Genomic DNA, 21727 nt, shown 5'->3' with positions numbered 1-21727 from the left:
GTTGTGGCATCCATCACTAAATATACAATGGGACCAAGAGTATTTTTGCCTCTGAGTCTGACCCTTATCTAAAGGTTAGAATGGAGCAGTGGTCAGGAAGGGTCTTTCCTCTTTGCATTTAGAATTAAGTTGCTTCCAAAGGATCTGTGTAATCTCTCTAAAATATTGTTAACAGGCCATCAGCAGTTCAGCACAGTATCTAGGCAATTAATAAATTATCATTAAGAATGGCTACATAGACAAACAGAAGTGGATGGTAATGGACCAGTTATCAGTAATGGACTATGCATGCTCTTTGACACTCCTTGATGTTACCATTCCAGTCTACCAAATAAATACCAGGCATCCCATAAATACCACTGCAATGCTCCCATGCACCGACGAAGCAGCCCAAAGCTTGGGCCAGTCAGCTAGGAGAGGTGCAAAACTTTCTTTGGTTTTGGTTCACATGGGCTCAGAGTACAGTTGTGTGATTTAGGTTTGAATCTGCGCAAACACTCAGTGTGAAATGCCATCAGAGCTATCCCTTGAAACAGGAAACGTGTCAAGGCTAAGTTTTGAACAGAGCTGGTTCATGGCGGTATGACATACCAGCACTGCACCAACCAAGGGCTGGTGGCATGATGGTTGCTTAAAAAAACAACCTCCTCTTCTGAATATGACCCAGTACAGGGCTGTCTTCCTGAGCCTACAGACAGAGTGAGTCATTAGCTTGAAGAGGTGTGAACTGGTTCCATTAATCTCTTACCTATTTACGATTGATCATTTGACCAAAACCTTTAGCCACGCTGGGATTGTGGATGGGATTTGGCTAGTGATGGGATTGTGGGCAGGACATTTTGCTAGTCTGCTTCTTCTCACATGATTCTCTCCTGAAACCATAACTCAGCCCAGGATCATATGAACCATAGCAAACTGAACAGAATTTTAGGTTTGAAACCTAACTATGAACATATTGCAGAACTTCGCTCACTGAGTAAAGGATTTAAAATACCCTTTTACTTCTGTTTTCTCTTGTATTTATTTTCAGCACCGTTTCAAGTTGTCAGGGAAGATTCCACACAATATGAACATAAGAAGAGCCACACTGGGTCCATCCAGCCCAGTATCCTGTCTTTGACAGTGACCAATGCCAGGTGCCCCAGAGGGAATGAACAGAACAGGGAATCATCAAGTGATCCATCCCCTGTCGCCCATTCCCAGCTTCTGGCAAACAGAGGCTAGGATACTTCAAAAAAGAACTAGATACATTCATGGAGATAGGTCCATCAATGGTTATTAGCCAGGATGGGCCGGGATGCAAAACCATGCTCTGAACTCTGTTATAGTCTTGGCCGTCACAACGTCCTCTGGCAAGGAGTTCCACAGGTATGGGTATGGATTTCACTATGTTTGCCCCTTAAAAACAAGAATATGCCCTGCTCTTTTCCTAAAGGAAACTTCCCAGTCCTGGGAAGCCACTTTGCCACAGGGCCACCTATTCTTCATTCTTGCACAGCTCGGAGGGGAGCGAAGTCTTGGAGATTCTTTAGCAATTTTGGGTGGCACAGAGGAAAAAGTACAAACAGATGGAGAAAGAAGAGCTAAGCTAGAGATCCTTGCCATCCCACCATCCAGAGCGAACAGCTGGGTAGTGATGCTTCAGCAACACTCTGTCTAATTTGAGGCGGAAATACTCTTTGCACGATGTCAGTGAGATGCTAAGGCATAAAGAAACAGCTGTCATAAACCCATCAGTTCTCTCCAGAGATCCAGTCTGCAACTAGCCGCAAACCATCGGGGAGTGTGACACTCTGAGCAAACGTGCTCTGGTTGAGTCCTTCAGTTTAAGGAACTGTGTGCCACTATATGAGTGGTGAGCCCAAAAGTCATGACCATCGACTTCAGCAGCATCCTTTCAAAATGGAACCATACTCTCCCTTCTGGGCATGTAGGGGAAAAAAGTCCTCTCCCATAATCTAGACGCGAAAGGCAGACAGCAGAAGGCTGGGTGGACTTGTGGTGAAGGCACTGGCCTCAGTTCCTTGCCCTGCCACAGCCTCCCTTTACCTCTCAGTGTCGTTCCCCAGCTGTAAAATGAAGGTCGTAGTATTTCCTTTCTCCCACCCTTTGTCTCCCTGGATTGTACATTTTTGGGGGCAGGGCCTATCTGATATTACGTTTGTGCAGCACCTACCATGAGGTGACCTCAAGCTCATATGCAGCCCCTAGTTGCTACTACAATGCAACTCACATTAAGCATTCCTACTCTTTTCATTTTGGAAAAGTCCAAGACACTTAAATTCATGGACTCCATTGTGAAGCATGTGGCTTTCGTGGTATTAACGGCAGCTTGGAAGCCACACCCATCTTTCCTCCTGCTTTTACTTTCTTTTCCCCCCCTCTCTGTTCTCGGATAGTTGTCCTTTTGCTAAGTTTTAACATTTCATAGTTAATATTAGGAGAGGAAATACAGCATGTATGAGAGTCGCTGCAGCTTCTTTCCGAAGGGAATCAGAATGTGATGACTAGATCTATCTTTCTTACAAATTGGTTTATTGCTTATAAAATCCATTTAAAAAAAAAAGTTCTGTGTTTGTACGTCGCCTAGCACACCAGGTACTGCAGTACAAATTCTCACTAGCATTCAGTGCAGCTTTTTTACTTAGCGCTGGTAAAAATGATGCCATTTATCTGTGGTGGGAATCCATTTTTTTTTTAATTCTCTGTAAATTATTATTATTATTATTTTGACAAAACCCCAAAATTGTGAACGGGGAAAATGTTTGCTCTTGGAACCTGGTTTTTCGTTTTGTTTTTTAAAATCAGGTTTTGGGAGAAATGTTCAATTTCTGAAACCAAACTGTTTGACTGAAAACCTTTTATTTATTTATATTTTTACTGGAAACGGACCATTTTTATAAAAAGAAAAGCACTCCATGCCGGGTTTCCCTTTGAAAAACGGGAAACCTTTGACCAAAATGAAATGTTCTGCAAAAATGGCTGAGCTGAAAATGTTTCAACAAAAACTGCCACCCCACTCTAGTTCGAATACGTTTCCTGATCAGAACCAATGTGGAATGTTGTAACTCCTGTTGACATTGATGGGACTTGGGCATTGTTAGCATCTCTCAGGCCCACACCTTGCCGGTGCAAATCTCAAAATGCAGGTATCAAATAAATGCCCAGTAATGTTAGGTGAACAGTACGCACAGATTCAGACCAGTCGCTGTCCGCATCTTCCACTGCATTCGGTCCCATTGCTTTCTGACCTTCACTCCTCTTTTACAAAGGTCACTACTTCCTCTGAGGTGCTCCGAGAGTTCAGTCCTGCTCTGAGAAATGACTCCGTGGGAGCAGCACTGTTGAGTCTGGGTTGGTCTCAGCAATTCTTTAGCAGCTTTCTTCAGCTTGCAGGTTCAAAAGACGTTTCTTTTTTTAGCTGCCAGCCCTGCCAACTCCCCCTGAGATCTGGGTTCTCTCAGTCTTTGTATCATCACTAGTAATAATCATTCTGCCACGGGGACTAGCTTAATAATTTTCTTGATGATGCATGAGCCAGGATTGCATCCAACTCGCTCTTCTCTAGCTGTACCCGCTCTGCAGGCTGAACGGGAATAAAAAGCACTAAAAGCATAGTTTTGTCACTAGGGTCAGCAGATCTGACTGTGATGACGCCTAGCTGAGAAAGAAGGTACCGTTTGTACGCAATCACCTTTTCTGTGACTACCCCTCGCTATACCGGGACATTAAATACCAAAATAAAGGCAACCACAGCTCAGTCCAGAGCCATAGAGCACGGAGATTGGGTGTTAGGCCCAGATCCTCAAAGATATGGAGATGCCTAGCTCTCATTGATTTTAGTGGGAGTTAAGTGCCTTTGAGGAGCTGGGGCCTGCATCCTGCAGTACTGCCTGCTCTCAGTTTCTAATTTGTCTGATGTTATCCATACGGGCATTTGGTTCCTCCCAGCTGTGAGTGAGGACAACCTGCGCCTCTGTGCTCTGCGCCTTGAAGGTTCACCGTATTTGCCTCTATTAATTGTTTTTCCACCAGCAGTCAGTGGCTTTTCGAAGCCAGCCAGCCTTTCATGGAAGGAATCCGTTCTTTTTACTATCATCTCCTTCAGCTCTTCCAGCTGACATCTGAGCAGAATCCCCCCGGGAAAGGAATGAGCCCTGTGTTTGTTTAATAATACTGAGCCTTTACATAGCATTCAGAGCACCTCCTGGAAATGTTCTAGCTAATCCTCACAGCACCTCTGTGTGAGACAGGTGGCTGATCCCCATTTCCTAAGTGGCTACACTGAGCTCGGAAGGTGAAGTGACTTGCCCAGGCCCGTCCAGTGCATAAATTGTGGAGCTAGGATTAGCACTCGGGACCGCCTGCTTCCTACCCATGGGCTTGGTCCCCTCAGACCACGCTGCTTTCCTGCAAGCATTGGGATGTGTCTACTCAAACGTCCTTCCAGGCAGGACGCTCACCTTTCAGCCTGGCTAGGGCGTTGGAAAGCTTGGGGACATGAAGCCAATGGGGGGACAGCAGGAATGAATTTCGCCTATTTTTCTATGGGATTTTGTTTGCGATTTTCCTTGCCTCACAAGAAGCTCCCTGTGTTGAAGTGGGGATTTTCCCTTGTTTTGTGGTATGTAAGCCTATGTGAGTCTTACCGTTTTGCATGAAGGCGGTGTGTGCCTCAGTTTCCCTATGTGTTGCACCAATATCTAGGTGGTGGGAATAAGCGTGTGTGATTTTTGCGGGGCCTGCTCCAGCTGCCTGCACATATGCTATGGCCGCCCCTTCGTAACCTGAGACCCAGGAGGGGATGCGACCAGGTGACCCTTGGCCTGGGAAGCGAGACAAAGGCCGGAGGAGGAGCAACGGGCAGGACAGGGGCCAGGCAGCATGAAGCGGAGTCAGTCTCGGCTGGCTTGGGGTGCAGGGGGAGGGCCAGAGCCCTGGCTCCCCTCCCCCCAAGATGGACTTGGCTGAAAGTCACTGATTTCTGTGCTAACGTTCTGTTCTACGCTGTGTTCCTGTCGACTAACAAACCTTCTGTTTTACCGGCTGGCTGAGAGTCATGTCTGACTGCGGAGTTGGGGTGCAGGGCCCTCTGGCTTCCCCAGGAGCCCTGCCTGGGCGGTCTCACTGTGGGAAGCACGCGGTGTGGAAGGGGCAGCTGAATGCTCCGAGGTCAGACCCAGGAAGGTGGAAGCTGTGTAAGCTTCTTGCCCGGGAGACAGTCTGCTCAGAGAGAGGAGGCTCCCGCAGAGTCCTGGCTGGCCTCATATGGAGTAAGTTCCAGAGCATCGCTCCGGTGACTCCGTGACACTCCCCTGGCTCTGGTATGTCAGCCTTGAACCAAACTACGGCTATTTCCACCACCAGCTCCCCGGATACCCCTGCAGTTAATATTTGATTGCTCATTTCCTGTGTTCTATATCCCAGGACAGCCTGAATTCCCCAGCGGGCTGCCATCGGCTACTGGTCTTTAACAAAACGCCCTCTCCAGCATGCTGTCATTTGCCACTGACCCAGGTGCAAAATGCCCTCCCTCCACCCAAAAATCAACCAGCGAAGGGTGAGTTTTATTTTTATGGGGTTTTTCATTTCTTTACAAAATAAGAATACAAAAAAAAAAAAAATCACTACATTGGGCCCAATTTGTCCCTGGTGTAACTCCACTGATATTGATACAGCGATGCGGGGGCGAATTTGGCCCAGTATCGATCTTACGGTTCGGCTCCACCGCACGGTCCCTTCTGTGGCGTGTCGGGTGCTTACACTGTGTGCCCCGGAGCGCAGGTGTAAATAGCAATGTCGATGGTGAGGCATTGCGTCGATGAGTCACGTTAGGACAGACCTGAGTCCGGTGGGAGTGTAACCTGCACACCCAAGCAGTGCCTGGTCTACACTGCCATTTCAAACAGCGTGGCGTCCTGCTCCTACTCTGCTGCCAGAGCCTTTCCCCGCCACAGGGAAGGACTCCGGTAGCTCCCCACTGCTGAGCCTTTCCCCACTGCCGTCCCCTGCCAGAGCCTTTCCCCGACGCGCGTGTAGCTACGCACCACAGCGTGAAATCAGCCTGCTTTTCCCTGCGGGGGGTAGCTACGTCCTGCCGCAAGTGGTGTGCAGTCTTAGGTTCCCTGACACCATATTATCTGAGCTCTTCCCGGCACCCCTGTGAGGTAGGGAAGTACCAGTATCCCATGGGACAGATGGGGAACTAAGGTTCCAAGAGGCTAAGTGACTAGCCAAGGTCACACCGGATGTTTGTGGCAGAGCAGGGGCCTGAGCCCAGGTCCTAAGCTAGTGCTTGAATCGCTGGACTGTCTTTCCCCTCTATCATTTACTAGAAAACTGATTGTAACTGGACTGTGTGAGACTGTTTATTTCCAGTGACATGGAACTAAATTTCCAAACACGTCTCCAAGTCATTGGTTTTCTGTGATTTATGCCTCTGTTAGGTGAGTTTTTCATCACCAGCAGTCCCCACAAGTCATCAGACCCAGAGGGGAGAATCTCTCGTCATCCAGAGATTGACAGCGGATGCTCGAGCCACAGCTAGTACACGGGATTGTTATTCTTTGCTATGCTATGCTAATGGGATTGTTATTCTTTGCTATTTTAAAGATGCATGTTTCCAGTGAGCAGGGCTGTCACGTAGGACCAGTGTGTCCCCTGGAAAATGGCATTTGGTAATGAGGAAACCAATGAAGAATCTGACATCGGAGTTGGCTTCAGAATACAGCCCAAGCAGCAACCAGGGTAAGGTCACCAGATTATTATAATTACTATTAATTTATATTGCAGTAGCAATCGAGAGCCTTAGTCATGGGCCAAGCCCCCCCCTTGTGCGAGGCACGGTACAGACACAGAACACAAAGACATTCCCTCCCCCAAAGAACTTACAGCCTACGTACAAGACAAGAGACAACTGGCGGAGACAGGAAACCATGGCTTCTCCTAGGGGGTCTCCCATAGCTGCTCCATTGACTTTAATGGGAGCAGTATTAGGTCCTGTGTCAGTGGCGAACCCTCTGCATAATCACCAACCTGCTAGTTGCTTGATGTAGATGGGGATGGGGATCAGTGATGTGCTGGTGGGGGCATTGGTTAAAATTCCACCACTGGGTTTTGTGGGGGTGAAATCCAGCCCCATTCCCACCCCTTGCTCCCATCCCTGATCTTGATACATCATCCCTGCAGGCCAGGCTTGTCACTGGGGCCCACAGTCCCAATGGAACAGATTGCACCAAGCAGTAGGTAAGAAAAAAATCATCTCCAGGTTGGGGAGAGGAGGAACTTCCCTGCAAGCCAACACCTGGTTTGCTCAGCAAAAGACCACAGGGTGGGGCCTGGTCCTCTGAGTCAAATTCTGCTCTGAGGCACTGGTGTGAACCCATTGACTTCAGTGGTGTTCCTGCAGATTGGTGTAGCTGAGGGCAGTACAAAGCCCTCCCCTTACACCTCCCCCGGAGTTGCTTTCTCATTCATTCTTTCACTCGTGGGTAAGAGGCGGAGGAAGCATCAGCCCTGGGTTAGGGTTTTGTGTTTTTTTTCTCTCTTTGGGCCACACCCTTATTAAAAGCTAGATTTTGCATGTAACAGGCCGACTGCTCAGGTTTAATTAACGCGGGGGAAGATCTGAAAGGGAAAGGGCCTAGGGTTGATGATGCAATTTGCACCCAGGTCGCCATGGCGAATGATCCCTCTCGTGTGTTTGAGAAACACATTCTGGGAGGGGCTCTGCGTGAATGCAAGGCAGCTGCTACCCCGCCAGAGAGCCAACCTCACTGAAACTCTCAGATGGCTGCAGTGTTCTCCAGGGCAAGAAGGGAGCTCTCAGCTTCTCACAAGGACCCTATTCTCACCTGGGTAAGAGGTGATGTTACACTATGCCAGTAGAGATGCCAGGCCGGAATTGTAATAGAACACAGTGCAAAGGGATTTGGCCTTATTTACAGTAAAGGCTACAAGGGTCTGACTCCTTATTCAAACAGCTCTCGCAAAATAAAACCTGGTTTCCTTTAGGACTAAATTACTTTTGTCCCTTCTGGGAATGTTGTGTTGCTGGAGAATTAAATGAGGTTTTGATAAAATCTTTAAGGTGAGGCAAATTATTCATTCGCCTAGACACTGCCATGTAGAGATAGTTCTCGTCTCTCCCTGCAGTAAGATACCAAACCTAATGCAGCCATGCCTCATCTCTGCATGTTCCCAGATGCTGCTGTAACACCCCAGGGCCAGATCCTCAACTGGTGTAAATTGGCGTAGCTTCTCGGTTGATAAGCCAGTTTACACTAGCTGAGGAGCTGGCCTGAGATGTTAAGTTATGCTGTAGTAGATCCAAGGGGAGACAGACGTTTCCCAATGCCAGAGCCCCATGGGTCCCATTCTGAAATACAAGGGGTCACCCCTGCTACATCTCAGTGCTTGTCTCTAATGCCAAGTGTTGAATAATCCCCTCTGGGACAGATCTTTGCCCTCAGCCTGGGCAGAAGGATGGCAGAACTACAGTGCATCTTGGCACCTTCCCACTCCAAAGCACAAGAGAGCCCGGGCAAACACCATCCCAGCTGTTTGTCTGGCCCCTCTCCATGCCAAGTTATCTCAGGCAGGCTGATTTCCCTTAGTCATTTGCCTTCCGAGCAGCATTACACAGTGCGGCGGGGGGAGCAGCGGAGTGGCGCTGTATGCGAATGGAGACGCTTGTTCCCAGGTTATCACTCTAGCCCCGTTTTTGTTCTCAGCAGCCCATGGCTTCTTTCCTGTTCTGCCGTGAACAGGTTTCTGGGAGCCCTGTGGCGTCCAGCTTCGTATCCATTGCCACCGTCTCAACTCCAGCACAGTCGGTACCGTTGCTACCAGCGCCGTCAGCCTTCACGCAGGTATTCGCGCCTGCCGAACCATCAGCCACTCCGGCACGGCTGCCGCCGCTTCCAGCCTCATGGGTCTCCTCGACCCTGGGATTAGCTCCGCCAAGACCAGCTCCCCGTGACGGGCAGTTCGACTGCAAGCCGCACTTTTGAATGCCTTAATGAGCACCTCGCTGCCGCGGTGACAGGGCGCTCCGTAAGCTAATTAAATAAATAACAAATCGCCGGCAAGGTGGCAGCTCTGCATAGATGCTTGTTAATTCAGGGCAGTTTGGAAAGTGCCGTTTTTGTGCACGGTTGTAGCTCGCAGGCCCGGCGAAGGAACCTCTGTGACAGCTGCTTTGGAGCCCCCTAACGGGACGTGGGCATCTGCACTGTACCCGCCAGGGCTTTGGGCTGAAGGGGGGCAGCATTCCCAATTGAGGGCACTGGGCCGTAGGCAGTCTGGAGCAGCTGCCCTCCACCATCTGGAAGAGCAATTCTGTGAAACAAACAGCCGTGAGGGTGACCTTGAATGAGGTTAAATCGAATTGACTCTGATTCTGTTTCCTCATCTTTGCGAATGGGGCAAGGGCACCAGCTGCCCCAACAGCCGGATTGCCACTGCTCCCAAACCAGCATAACCTTCCTCCTGGGCACCTCAACCACTCTCATCCTCCTTGCTGACACCGCCCCATCAGAGACAACAGTGCCACCCAGTTCCCACCACCACGACTGCCAACACTTCCATCACCATGATTATCAACTTGGGTACCGCCCATACCATAACCACGGTCAGTTACCCGAACAAACTGCCCATACCCAAGTGGGAAGGGACCTCTTCCACATGTGAAGACAGCCCAATAGCCTGGACACAGACACGCGACAGGAGAAATGAAGGAATTAAGTGGAGAAGCAGAGTGGATGGGGAGTAAAAATCCAGGCCAGCATTTTCACAGCTGGGCCCCTTAAGTTAGACACTTCCACCTGTGTTTAGACACTTAGATAATTTGATTTTCAGAGGTGTTGAGCACCAGCGGGAGCTGCCAATGTCCTGCGCTGCTGAGAATCAGGCCACTGATTCAGGTACTTGAATATAGATTTTGGTGCCTCTCGTTGTTTGTTTATGGGGGTGCCTGCAGTAGGGTAGGTGCTTTTCCAACACTAAAGAAGGACAGTCTCTGCTTCGAGGACAGACGGGTTAGACCATGGTTAGAGAAAGGGGATCAACAACAGGCAATGTTTATACCGGTCAGTTTGATTCACCATAAGCAGCACAGCCGAAGTGGGTCTTTAAGAGGGATTTAAATGTGGCCAGGGCAGGAGCTCCGTGGATGAGTTCTATGCAAAGGGGGTCAGGTAGATCTAAGTTACGTCACCCAACTTTGAGAAGGCTGGTGCTCTCTGTCCCTGTCTTTTCTTGCAAGGAGGAATACCTGAGGGGAGAGACTTTGGAGGGTGACCTTTAGTCATTGCAAAGCACTTAATTTCTTTGCAACCCTCCATGATACTTGGTTCCAAACGTTCCCCACACCCTGTTCCGTTAGGACTAAGAACCGGCCTGAACTGCAGCAGTCATATCCTGTCTGATTCGGATCAGGTCACTTGCTGAGAACGGTGCTTAACGAACCACCCTCCAATCAGCCAGTAGTCTCGACTCAGGAAAGTCTTTAGCCGGCCTTCTGCTTTTGCTTTCTGAATGGCAGACACCATGTAAACAAACCACAAGCGCAAGAAAAAGGTGAGGTCTCTGTTTCGAAAGGGCTGCAAGGGAAGCTAGAAAAACAGCCCCGCTCTTTCCTGACGTCTGCAGGATGTACCGGGCGGTTGGAAACAAATGATGCTCTTTGCACTCCCCACCAACTAACCATTTCTAACCCGGGTAACTTCCAGTCGTGCCAGTGACACAGTATTCATACTTCAACTTTGAGACTGCAAACCAGATGCCAGGGTGAGGGGTGCCTTATAAAACCGTGATGGGTGGGTGGAGGTCCTCCATTGCTGCCAGTCTTGTCATCCTTTCTTCCTCTCTTTTCCATTCTCTCCCTTTCTTGCATCTCCTTGAATTGCAGTTCCAGGAGCACTTAAAAGTGCATGAGTGAGGAAGTTGCTTTAATTACTGTGCTCTGAATTGCCAGCCAAATAGCTGCATCCCTCTAGCTCCCGCCAGACACCGGTATACCCCCAAATACCTAGGGAGCATGTCCTCAGGGCTGGCTTACAGATGTGTGAATCTCTCTACCAAGCAACATATGCCAGAACCGCATCTTTCCTGGGTATGGACTCCCCCAGTTGTGCATGCTTATGACACCCCTCCAGCAGCTTCTCTGTCTACTCTAGGGTCGTCCCCACAACCTGATGTGGGGCTCTGCATCTTCTGGTAATGCCCCCACACCTTCCAACACATGGGTAGGGCAGCCAAGAGATCGGGCCAGTCTTTTCCAAACAGGGACTGATGGGACTCCAATCTCGATGGTGGCTAAGTAGCCCCCCAGCATTGATGGGTGTCTGGGTGGTTGGATCTGGGTGTGCATGACTTTGATTTTTCTCCCGGTTCAGGCACTGACTTCCTATTATTTTACGTCCTAACGTGAACTGGTCGTTTTTTCGGCTGATCGGGTCAGCCCTCCGTGGTTGATTCTTCCCACCGTGCGTTCCAGCCGTGTTATGGTAATCGCATGTCCTGGGAGCGCTCAGTGAATGTTTCCTGTGCGTCATCCTAGGGAAGAGATTCTCTGCAGCAGATTCCTGGGCAGCCAACGGGATGATGAGCAAATTCGACTGAGGAGCTTCCCGATCCAAAGCTCATTGTAGTTATTATCACGGATCCTAACCATCTTGCCTCCGAGACATGACCAGCCTCAGAGATGTAGCAGGGGCTAATGGGAAAGCAGATGATGAGCTGGCCACAGTGATCCATCAGAAATCGCCACACTGACCACAAAGCAACGCCAGCTGGTCCAGCTTTCAGCACTGCTGGTCACCAAGGCCCAGCGTCTCAAAAGCATTTAGACAGGTTTCAGAGTAGCAGCCATGTTAGTCTGTATCTGCAAAAAGCTCACAAAAGCTTATGCTCAAATAAATTTGTTAGTCTCTCAGGTGCCACAAGTACTCCTTTTCTAAAAGCATTTAGGTGCCCAGTTCTACTGGGAATTAAGCACCCAAATACCTTGAACAATCTGGATCCAAGAGCCCACCCCTGCGCTTCCCTTGCTCTGCACTCTCCTCATGCAGAGGGGCATATTCACAATCCTGGCTTTTCTCATGAAGGCCACTCTGTGGTATCAGCCCTCCCTACCTAACATCTTTCACTCAGAGACCACATCCTCCCTTGACAGCTTCATTTCACAGCCACTATAAAGCTGCAGACCCCAGGCATTGAGCACATGAGCGATGGGGACATGTCTGTCTTGTGAGCAGGTCTGAAGCTGTGGGAACTCCCTTGGAGGAGGTGAGAGATGACCACAGATCTCAGCTCTCCCAGTGAAGTGCAATGCTGGCTGCTGTGACCAAGCCTTCCAGGCAACACCTCCCGCAGAGGTGCTAAATACCATTTCAAAGCTTTTCCAGGTGCTCCTGGAGCAGGGAGGAATCTAGACCAGGTGGAGGACATTTCGTGCATGCAAATGTTGATTTGCACCGCACACGCGGATGCTGTGGGGAGGAGCATGGTATACACAGGTAGACAGATGTCACCAAATGGCTGTTGCGCTATCCCTTGTCTGCTTGTTGGATCCACCTGTTGTCTCTCATCTTCGATTGCCAGCGCTTTGGGGTAAGGGCTGTATTTCTGTTATCTGCATGTACAGCACCTAGCGCGATGAGGCCTTATCCCTGTAGGTGCTACCACAATATGTGGTGATAACTTTCACTTCCTGCAGAATTGGGTTGGATTTGAACTAGCCACATAGGGGGAAGTTTCCATGTCCCCCTCAGATCCCCTGAGCGCCATCTAGTTCCTCCATTTAGGGTCCTTTTTTGTCCATCCTTGCACAGCAATTAAGTTCTGTGAGCCTCTGCCTCAGGTTGCCATGACAAACTAACTTACCACCCCAGACGTGGTGTTTTTCTATCTGGGGCTCGCTACGGAGTTAAAATAACCTGAAAAAGAACAGCCGTCTCTTTGTCAAATTAGAAGCCAGTGCTGATATTCAGAAGCACTAAATTAATGGGAACCTTAAATCGCCAAAGGGCCCTGTTTTTTGTTGTTGTTCGTTACATCAGTACATCCACAGGCCCCGTAAACTATCTGACACTCCTCATTAAACCGTAATGCGGCAGCTGCTGCGGCATGTTCTGTCCCTGCCCGGGGCCGGGCCCTAAGCACTCTGTTTGAAGCTACAGGGGTGGGAAGGGTATTGCCCGCTCGTTTCTTCAGTCCCTGAGCAAGGGACAAGGGCTCAGCTCCTGCAGAACCAACACGTTTTATCCCATAAAGTGACAGAAGAAGCCCTGAGGGTAAATCCAGGCTTAGCGAAACTAGAGAGCTGGACAGCTTGGTTCCAAGGAGGTTTGTGGTGTCTGCACACGGCCTGCTGGATGGCTTTGGAGCGTGGGTAGGGGTGTGATGGGACTAGTGCCTTCTCTGCCGAGTTTTTTTTTTTTTTACATATGGATTATTTCTTATTTCTCTGTTTAAAAAAATATATAAAAACCCCAAACCGCTTCATTAAATAAGCCAGAAGCCCAGAAAGAATCCCCAACCCCGCCTGCTCAAGGAGATTTTATTGACCTGCTGACGCGGAGATGAATTCCCCATCTGGAATCTCTCTGCGCGGCTCTGGTCGCTTGCAGTGTGGGAACTGTAGGCGCAGGGCTGGGCTGCTGATTAAGGCCTGAGCAATTGTTGGAAGGGGCAGGGCTAACTCCGTTCTTACAAAGCCAACCTGTCCTCTGCCTCATTGAGAGCACTTGGGCCCGCCAAGCTTTTACCTATTTTATGCCAGGTGCTTTGGGTGCAGCCCTTTTCTCTCTCTTCCCATCCCAACATGTCCAGCTTTTAATGGGCTTTATGTGGCAGAAACCAGAGTTGAATAAATAACAAGCAAGGAATAATTTATAAACCATATTCAGCCTCTTTTATCCACCGTCTGATGGCAATTCCCTCCAGCTGATTCCATTAAAGCCTCTTCAGTGGGTTTGCTTTCTGGACCAAATACAGAAAAGTCCAAATTCCAGCTTCGCTGGGATTGGTAAGAAAGGTCGCATGGGATTCTTTCTCTGCTCTGATTGGATCAGTGGGTGAATGGTTCTGTAGTGTATATGTGCACGTGCAAATTTAAAATCTGGTGTCTGCAGGTACTTGTGCGCATGGCTTTGAAATGCCCTTTCCACGGACCACTTTTGCCAGTAAAATTGCTCAGATGTCTGCCTGAAAAAGGGGAGCAAATGCAGCTGAAGCAAATCCCTTTAAAGGTTCAAACAAGCATCCATGGAACCAAATGTCTGCAGTATCCCTCTCCCCGTAAGAGAGGCAAGGAGCGTTCTTGGAACGGGTGGATTTCTTGGAAACCCCAATCCATGCAAACCATCTATTGTTTATTGGCAGTCAGGCTGCATGACCAGAGTGGTCCCTTCTGGCCTTAAAAGCTAAAGTTGTTCTCAGCACTTTTTCCTAGTCCTCTGACCTGTGCAATGCTGCTTTGGCTTACTCGTTTCCCTCCTGGCAGCCTTTGGGCTTGAGTGTGTCCCTCCGCAGAGCGGCTAGGTGCCAATCATTTGAAGGGTGTTAGGAAGGAAGGTGCAGTGAGTAGGAACAGCTTGGTGATACTCTGGCGGTTCTTATTCTGTGCAGGGCTGAGGGAAGAGGAGGGTGGGGGGGGGGACAATTGGACTGAGGCCTCAAGCTCAGTTGCCCCCCCAAAACGACTGTAACTGAGGTGAAATGGGAGGGGGTGATACGTCAGCCCCCAAATTTTTCTCAGCGGGCCTGTTTCTGTGGCTCTGCTGCATGCAATGCTAGGGCAGTGCGAAGAGATGAAACAGCAGCAAAAATGTTTTCCCCCTTTACCACTGAAATGTCTCTTCAGCTTCTAGCGGGCTCTGGTCTCTCCTCAGGAAGTTGCTTGGTTGCCGTTCTTTGATTGAAGGCCACCAGAAACCAGAGCCTAGACTCAAAGGGATTTAGGCTCTGAACTGGTGGAAGTTAGGATCCTAAATACTTCTGACAATCTGCGCCCATGTGTCTATGTCCCACTCACTGGCTTTTACATATGCAGAGGGGTGCTGCAGGAATCCAGGCTCTAGCAAGATCCCCGATGTATAAATTACAGTTTAAAAGGCAAAGGTGAGGGGGAAGAATGATCTCGTTTAACGGCCCTTCCACACTGCAGAGCAATGACTCGCCCTTGAATGATTTTAGGCCCAGTCAGTCTCTCCCGATTCCCGCAAGGCTCTGGAAGGAACCTGGGGCTCGCTCTCCAGAGCCTATATACAGTCCCCTCTGGCTCGGCTCTGCCTGCCATGGTGGAGTCCACTGCCGCCTGAGGAGGTTTAGTGGATTCATTGTCTCTTCTGAGAGTTCTGTCAGGCCACCTGCAGAATGTCTGAGGTGGGAACTGAAGGAGATAAAGCTAGGAAGGCAGGGAGGGAAGATTCACCCCAATATTTGATCCTCAAGCACCAAAACCCCATGTCTTTTCCAGCAGAGTGTTGCAAGCTCAGGCAACCAACCTCAGCAAGGGTAGCGGAGAAGCTGGGGTCTGCCTGAGCAAAGTTCGTGGGGAAAGGTCAGTCGGGCTGGAGCGCCAGCTTCCACTCCAGATGCCAAGTGCCCGGGGACGGCCGCAGAATAGGGCAAGTAGGCAGGAGAGCGCAGATAGGGCTGTGCGAAGCTGCTCTGCGCCCTCCTGCCATCCGTCCCCGGTTATCTTCAAAGGCTGTCTATGCTTCTGCTCTGTTGTCTGCCTTTGGGTCTCTACTACATCCCAGAATCCTCCTGGCTGGCCGTCTCCTTTTGAAGCAGGGCAGCAGCCAGCGCTAGGTTCTGGGCACGGCAGGGGAGCGGAGGCTCCAGCTGACAGAGCAGAAACCAGGAGGAAGGAGTGACCTACGGAGGGGATGGAGCTGGGTGCCTGGGAGGGGCAGGAGGGGCCAGCCCTCTCTTTGGCCTGGATGCCAGGTAAGGCAGGTCCTGCTCCTGCTTTTATGGGTGGTAGGAGTGTCTCTGATGGTAGTGGTGGGGGGTGTCTCTGCCTCTCGGAGAGGAGAATGAGACCCACAAAGAGGGAGGGTTCTCGGGGCCTGTGGCACGCGGCTGTCAGCTGAACAGGTCTGCTCTGCTCTACCCAGTAGGTGCTGCTCCCTGCTAGGGGATATAATACAGGGATGGGAGTGAATTGCTAAGTCAGGCACACAGTGTGCGGAGGACACTGTGGAAGGAAAAGTGCATTGGGCTAAATCTTTTTACAAGTCCCTGCCTCTGAAATCACCGCTTAATTTACTTCAGCGGTTGAGCTGAGGCTTTGCCATGTGTGGGGAACACTTCTCAGAATCAGAGTTGGGAGCTAGGACTCCTGGGTTCTGTTCCTGGCTTTGCCACTGACTTGCTGTGTGATCTCAGCCCAGTCACTTAATTTCTCTGTACCTCCATTTCCTCAGCTGTAAAATGAGTATGAAAATACTTACTGAGGGGTGCATCTCAAAAGACTGCTGGGAGGTGTAATTAATTCATCCTTGCTAAGCACTTTGAGGCTCTCAGGGGAAAGGTAAGTAACACAAGCACCAGGCCTTGGTAATTAGCTACAGAACTGCATTATTTTGTAACTTATTTTCAGATCTAGATCTCACGAGTGTCCCACGGTTTGCACTGCCGGCTGATCACCAGCATGATGAACTGAAAACCTACCTTCTGGGCTGGTGGGGGCCCTGCTGTACCACCCGGTGCCCTTCTCTGTTCTCTCTGAAGGGAGAGCCTGTGATGTACCTTCCGTCTACAGAAAGGTACATGTATGGGGTTCACGTGGCTCCTCATTCCCCTTTGCACTGAGCTCATCTTTCTACCGGGCGCCTCTTGGGGCCTGTGTTAGTGAAGAAAGAACACGGCAGAGATGCCCTCGGGACGGGGGGTGGTCGGCACAAGAAACCACACCCAGGAGCCTTGCTTGGAGAGGGCTCCCTGCAGACTGAGGATGCAGGAGCGGAACTCCCCAGAGGAAGAACAAAGTGGAGGGGGGGGGGGACGGGGTGGGGAGAGCAGATGGGGGGTGGTGCAAGAGAAGGAAAGTGAGGGAGGGAAGGGGGTAAGGCAGTGGGGAGGCAAAAGAGGAGAAAGCCGCAGAACCAGGGGATGGGGAAGGAAGAGGGTAAGGGCAGCAGGATGCGGGGATGCTCTCCAAGGGGCGAACGGGGCAGCTGAGCTGGGAGCATGCACTCCTGTTCTGGCGGAGTTTCCAAACGCATCGTGTACAGCTCCCCCAGCTCTTCCTGGCCAGTTGCTTCACTCCAGCAGCCGTCCCACGCCCGGCCTTTGGATCCAGCGGCGAGGAAGTGGTGCTGCTGGTTTCGCCCCGTCGAGACACTCGCGTGGCATGAAGGGGCGATGGGAGGCGGCTCAGGTTTTCAGCATCCATTCTACGACCTGCTCCAGCCTGACGCGGAGCAGGCCCCGGGAACCGAGTGTATTGTCTCTGAGGTGAAACGTTTTAAATCCACGCATGCATATTTAACGCTGATTTGCACCCGAGGGACAGGCGAGGCAGTTTAAAGGAGACGCACGGACCTGCCCTTCAGTAACCACGCTGCGGCTTGTCTCCACAGGGCTTCCCAGGGAGCGAATCAACGCAGGCCCGAGCCAATGGGCTCAATTATAGGGCAAGAAGCGGACGGGTTCAACGGTGTCTGGGTGCAGCACACAATGGACAAAGCGGAGTGGAGACAGACTCACGGAGGTGCACCGGTGGTGGGGGTCAGAGCAGGCCAGTGCAGCCCCAGCGGAGTTGGGCAGATCAGAGCTGTACGACCGGAAGGCCGAGCAGGGGGATGTCAGTGCGGCCCCAAGACACGGCGCTAATTCAAGGGCAATGGTGACTGCAGAGGCGGGTCAGTGGCTAGCAGAGAGCCCCAGTCCAAGAGCAGTATGAATCAGAGGAGCTCTTCTATAGCAGTGTATGGACTCGACAGGACCAGCCCAAGGGCAATATCGACTTGGCAGGCTCAGCGCAAGTGCACGCCGAGGTCCTATCCTTTGTACAGGTGAATTCAGTGCTGGTGAAAGGGGCTAGGCTGGCAGCCCCAGACTGCAGCATGGGAATTTCCAGCGGAAGCGTCACGGAGCTGACCTGCTAATGTGTCTCATCGGGTCAAAGCAGGGATGGCACAGGAACCGTTGAACTGCAGGCATCGGAAAGTGGCCAGGATCTAGGAGGGGCTGCATGGGGATCAGGTCAAGGGCAGTATGATGGTGGACCTACTAGAAAAACAGCTATTGCACAAACTGGAGGTGTCCAGACTCCATCGAGTACAGTCGAGGCTAGATGCAGCCAGCACTAACGCTGCCCAGTAAACACCTGCTCAGCGGAGACTTGCTTTCCCTTCCTGCTCCCTTCAGTGCACTGAATGTGTCTGACAGGAGCTGCATACAAATATGGAGGAGGAGAACTGCCCAGCTTAGGGAAGGCTATGGCTGTGGGGGTGAGTGGGGAAGACCTATTGCCTGTTCCCCAAGGGGCCGTTCTGAGTAAGAACCTGAAGATGGAGGCATTTGGGGTATGATTCCCCTTCAAAGGGAAGCAGTGGGAGCCAAACTGAGTCTGGAGATGTTTTATCCAGCCACGCCGAGTCTTCCTCCCCCACACCCTCGCCCCGCAATGCTCCAGGACCCAGGGAGCGCAGAGATGACAGAAGAGCAGATGCAAAGGATTTCAGTTTTTCAAGAGCACCCTGGGAGCTGCTGGTGGTGCCCCCCAGTCCTCCTCTCCCTCTGTACCCCTTTGAGCTCCAGGGAATGGGGCAGGGCACCCCAGCTGTACCCGTGAAGAGTGTGTGACCCTGCAAAGTGCAAAGGAGCAAGCTCAGCAGAGGAGCCCAAGAAGAGCCAGGAGGGCAGCATGTGAGCGACCCCCTTGCAGACAGAGTAAGCCCATTCTACATCAGATTGGAAGCAATTCCTAGATAGGCTACTTGGAACTCAGCTGACCTCCTTCCCTCTCCAGCCCATCCCTGGTCAGTCCCACTCCCTCCAGATCTGCTAGGGGAAACGGGGGCACTCAAGTGGATCCCTGCAAGCAACAAGGGCCTGGCGTCTACCGGGCTCACCCCACTTCTCTCGAGCAGAGCTGCAGCCATAGCTCCCCCTCCCTGGAGTTCTTGGAACTGCTTCTGGAATCCCTAAGGCTGCCAGCCCCTGCTACGTCCAACACTGCCTCACCTAGGACCAGCCTCTGCCCAGGTGAGAGGTGGCAACAGCCCAGGGCTTCGTCTATAACAGGGGTGGCCAAACTGTGGCTCGTGAGCCACAGGTGGCTATTTTACCATTAAAGTTGGGTTTGCGGAGCCTCACACGCCCTCCCATTCTTCACCTACCAGGCTGGTGGGGGAGGGAGCTCAGGATCTCTGCCTTGTAGCAGGGTGGTGTGGTAGGGGCTTCTGCCGAGCCAGGGAGGGGGGTCTTGGGGCATCAGCCCTGTGGGGCACACCTGCCAGGGTTCAGGGCTTCAACAGGAGCAGGGCTCAGAGGGCCAGTAAGTTTGGCCACCCTGGTCTATAATATTCCATCATAGCACCCTGATGTGGACGAACCCTCCTTTCCTGGCAATCTTCATGTTCATTCATTGCTGGGCTGCACATCCTCCCCCTGGACTGACCGCCCTGTCCCAAGGCCAGTGAGCACTGCTCCCTCAGTGGACCACCTCTGTCTGGAGAAACCCCTGTGCTGGGATGGGCCAGAAACACGACTATGTTCTTGTCCTTTAGGGATCCTGACTTAGCTGCGTGTAGTTTTGGTCTGTGTTGCTTTCTTGCTGATGCTCAGGGTAGGTGGTGCATTGAGCCTGAAAGCCTGCATCACTGAATTTGAATCCGACTCCCCTGTATCGTGCCAGAAAGCTAAGCCACGGAGGATACCTAGGTACCAGAATGCTGGCGCATTCCCACCAGACACAGCACAGAGAAGAGAATCTACAAGCCCCAAACCCACGGGAGAAGTGGAAGCTCCGAGTGGCCTGATCCCCTCCCCTATGCCCAATATCCCCCCACCCAGATCCCATCAAGGGCAGAGATAGATTAACCCCAGGCAGGCCTCCTCCTTCCCAGGTCTTGTTTTGCAGGAGATTAATAAACACTCCTTGGAAGGCAACCTGGGAATGAATTTCACTGCATTTCCTGAAATTCTCTCACCCCTCCCAGAAGCTGTCTCCATTGTCCTATTCTCCAGGCCAGCCAGGACCCAGGCACTGGCCCAGAAGAAGGCATCACAACAACAGCTGGAAGTCACCCTCACCAACAAGAAGCCCCTTTGATCAAGAGAAGGCAGCTACAGACCAAACATCTCCTGACACTTTGGGAGATGGACGCTGGGCTCTACTGGGGGGAAGTGGGGGGGGGGCATCTCTGGGTCCTGGGAGCTGTGATCTCTGGGAGATGCCAGAAGCAGGAGGTAAGGTAACAGGGATGGGCAGGATGTCACCCCGTTCTCTTGTCCCCAAGCAGGCAGCTCCCACTTTGCCTGACAGCAGCACCCTGGTGGGTTTTGCTCTCCCTTGGCCAGAGCAGGTGAGGGGCCACGCTCCTCGCAGCCAGGCCGCTGGTACCTCCATACAGCCTCCTTCCCAGCCCTTCTGGGAACTTGTGGCAAAGGCCACCATGGACCCCAGAGGAGCCGCTCGGGCCCCAGCACAGCCGGAGAGGGAGAGGGAAAGCTGGCCCCCAAGCCAGGGCGCTCAGCCTGCGCCTCAGTGCCAAGCCGGCCAGCAGCGCGCTCGCCTCTCTCATTGCCTGCTACTGCAGGAGAATTTACCGCAGGGGAGCTGAGGAGGGAGATGCAGCGCCCAGCTGCCGGCAGCGGGGGATGCACCGACCCCCAGCTTGCAGAGCGAGGACCCCCCCCTCCTTGGAGGGGCCCGTTGTGTGCAGGGGGAGGAGGGGGACCCAGCTTGCCTGCAAAGAGCACGGACCTCCCCCCCCAACCCCTCCGTGCCTGGCATGGAGTCACCTTCAGCTCCCACCCAGCGCAGGGGCAGAGCAGTGCAAACAGGGCAGGCTGGGAGACGGCAAGCCTGGCATCGGTAGCCGTGGGGGAGCACAGAGACACCCTCCCCCCCCCCCCCCCGTTGCAAAGAGACTTGAGGGGCTCCATGGAGGCAGGCGGCGGATTGCTGAATAGGGAGACCAGGGGAGCCCGCAGCGGGCAGCTTCCTGCGGGCTCTGCGCCCATCCCAGCCTTGCTGCCCCCCACCCCAGCCTTGCTGCCCCCCACCCCTTGTCTCCTTCCCTGGCACTCACCGCTCGCCAGCTCGGTGCTCAGGGGGAGGCAGCCGCGAGGACAGAGGCTGGGTCCCAGGTCCCTGCAGAGCCCAGGAGGAGTGAGGCGCGGCTGGGGAGCTCAGCCGCCCCGGCCCCTGGGTGTGTGTGAGCGAGCGTGTGCCTCGCTGATGAAAGCAGGCTCAGTGCAGCAGCTGCTGCTATCAGTAGAAAATGCATCACAAAGACCACCATAGACCACTGCTCCCCCCCCCCCAAGACAGCGGTGACGTCTAAAGTGCAGGGAAGCCAGGGCCGTTTAACCCTCTGCTCGCCGGGCTGCCCGTGCCTCGGGTCCCACTGCGCCCTGGAGAGCCTGGCGCGGGTGGGGGAGCCGCAGGGCATTAGGAGCCGGGAGACCCATTTCTCAGAGCTCTCCTGCCCCTGCTAGGGGTCTGCCAAGCTGGCTCGCTAGCTCACTGCTCGGGCTGCCT

At 52.2% G+C, this 21727-nt stretch overlaps 1 protein-coding gene and 1 long non-coding RNA gene across 6 annotated transcripts in view; one reads left to right on the top strand and one right to left on the bottom strand.

Annotated features, from left to right (window-relative positions):
• The window catches only part of LOC125624705 (uncharacterized), a 39877-nt gene extending 20514 nt beyond the window's left edge, over window positions 1–19363 (top strand). Inside the window, exons 1-5 of one of the 3 annotated variants that reach the window (XR_012665528.1) lie at window positions 3350–5560; window positions 6613–6747; window positions 7672–7857; window positions 16613–16778; window positions 17595–19363. This is a non-coding gene — a long non-coding RNA (uncharacterized LOC125624705). Of the gene's footprint in view, window positions 1–3349; window positions 5561–6612; window positions 6748–7671; window positions 8512–16612; window positions 16779–17594 lie in introns of those variants that run through there. The other 2 variants (XR_007353376.2, XR_012665529.1) reach the window with 2 other exon arrangements.
• The window catches only part of LOC125624703 (CYFIP-related Rac1 interactor A), a 38134-nt gene extending 16637 nt beyond the window's left edge, over window positions 1–21497 (bottom strand). For 2 of the 3 annotated variants that reach the window (XM_048825870.2, XM_048825867.2), the window contains exon 1: window positions 21276–21497. The gene's annotated coding sequence lies outside the window, so the exon portion shown is untranslated. The remainder of the gene's footprint in view (window positions 1–21275) is intronic. The other variant, XM_048825869.2, reaches the window with a different exon arrangement.
• Window positions 21498–21727: the final 230 nt, after the last annotated feature.

This window comes from Caretta caretta, chromosome 19, assembly GCF_965140235.1.
Source record: "Caretta caretta isolate rCarCar2 chromosome 19, rCarCar1.hap1, whole genome shotgun sequence".
Classification (NCBI taxonomy): Eukaryota; Metazoa; Chordata; order Testudines; family Cheloniidae; genus Caretta; species Caretta caretta.
The sequence above is the reverse complement of the archived record's forward strand: the minus strand, read 5'-3'. Positions and strand labels throughout refer to the sequence as shown.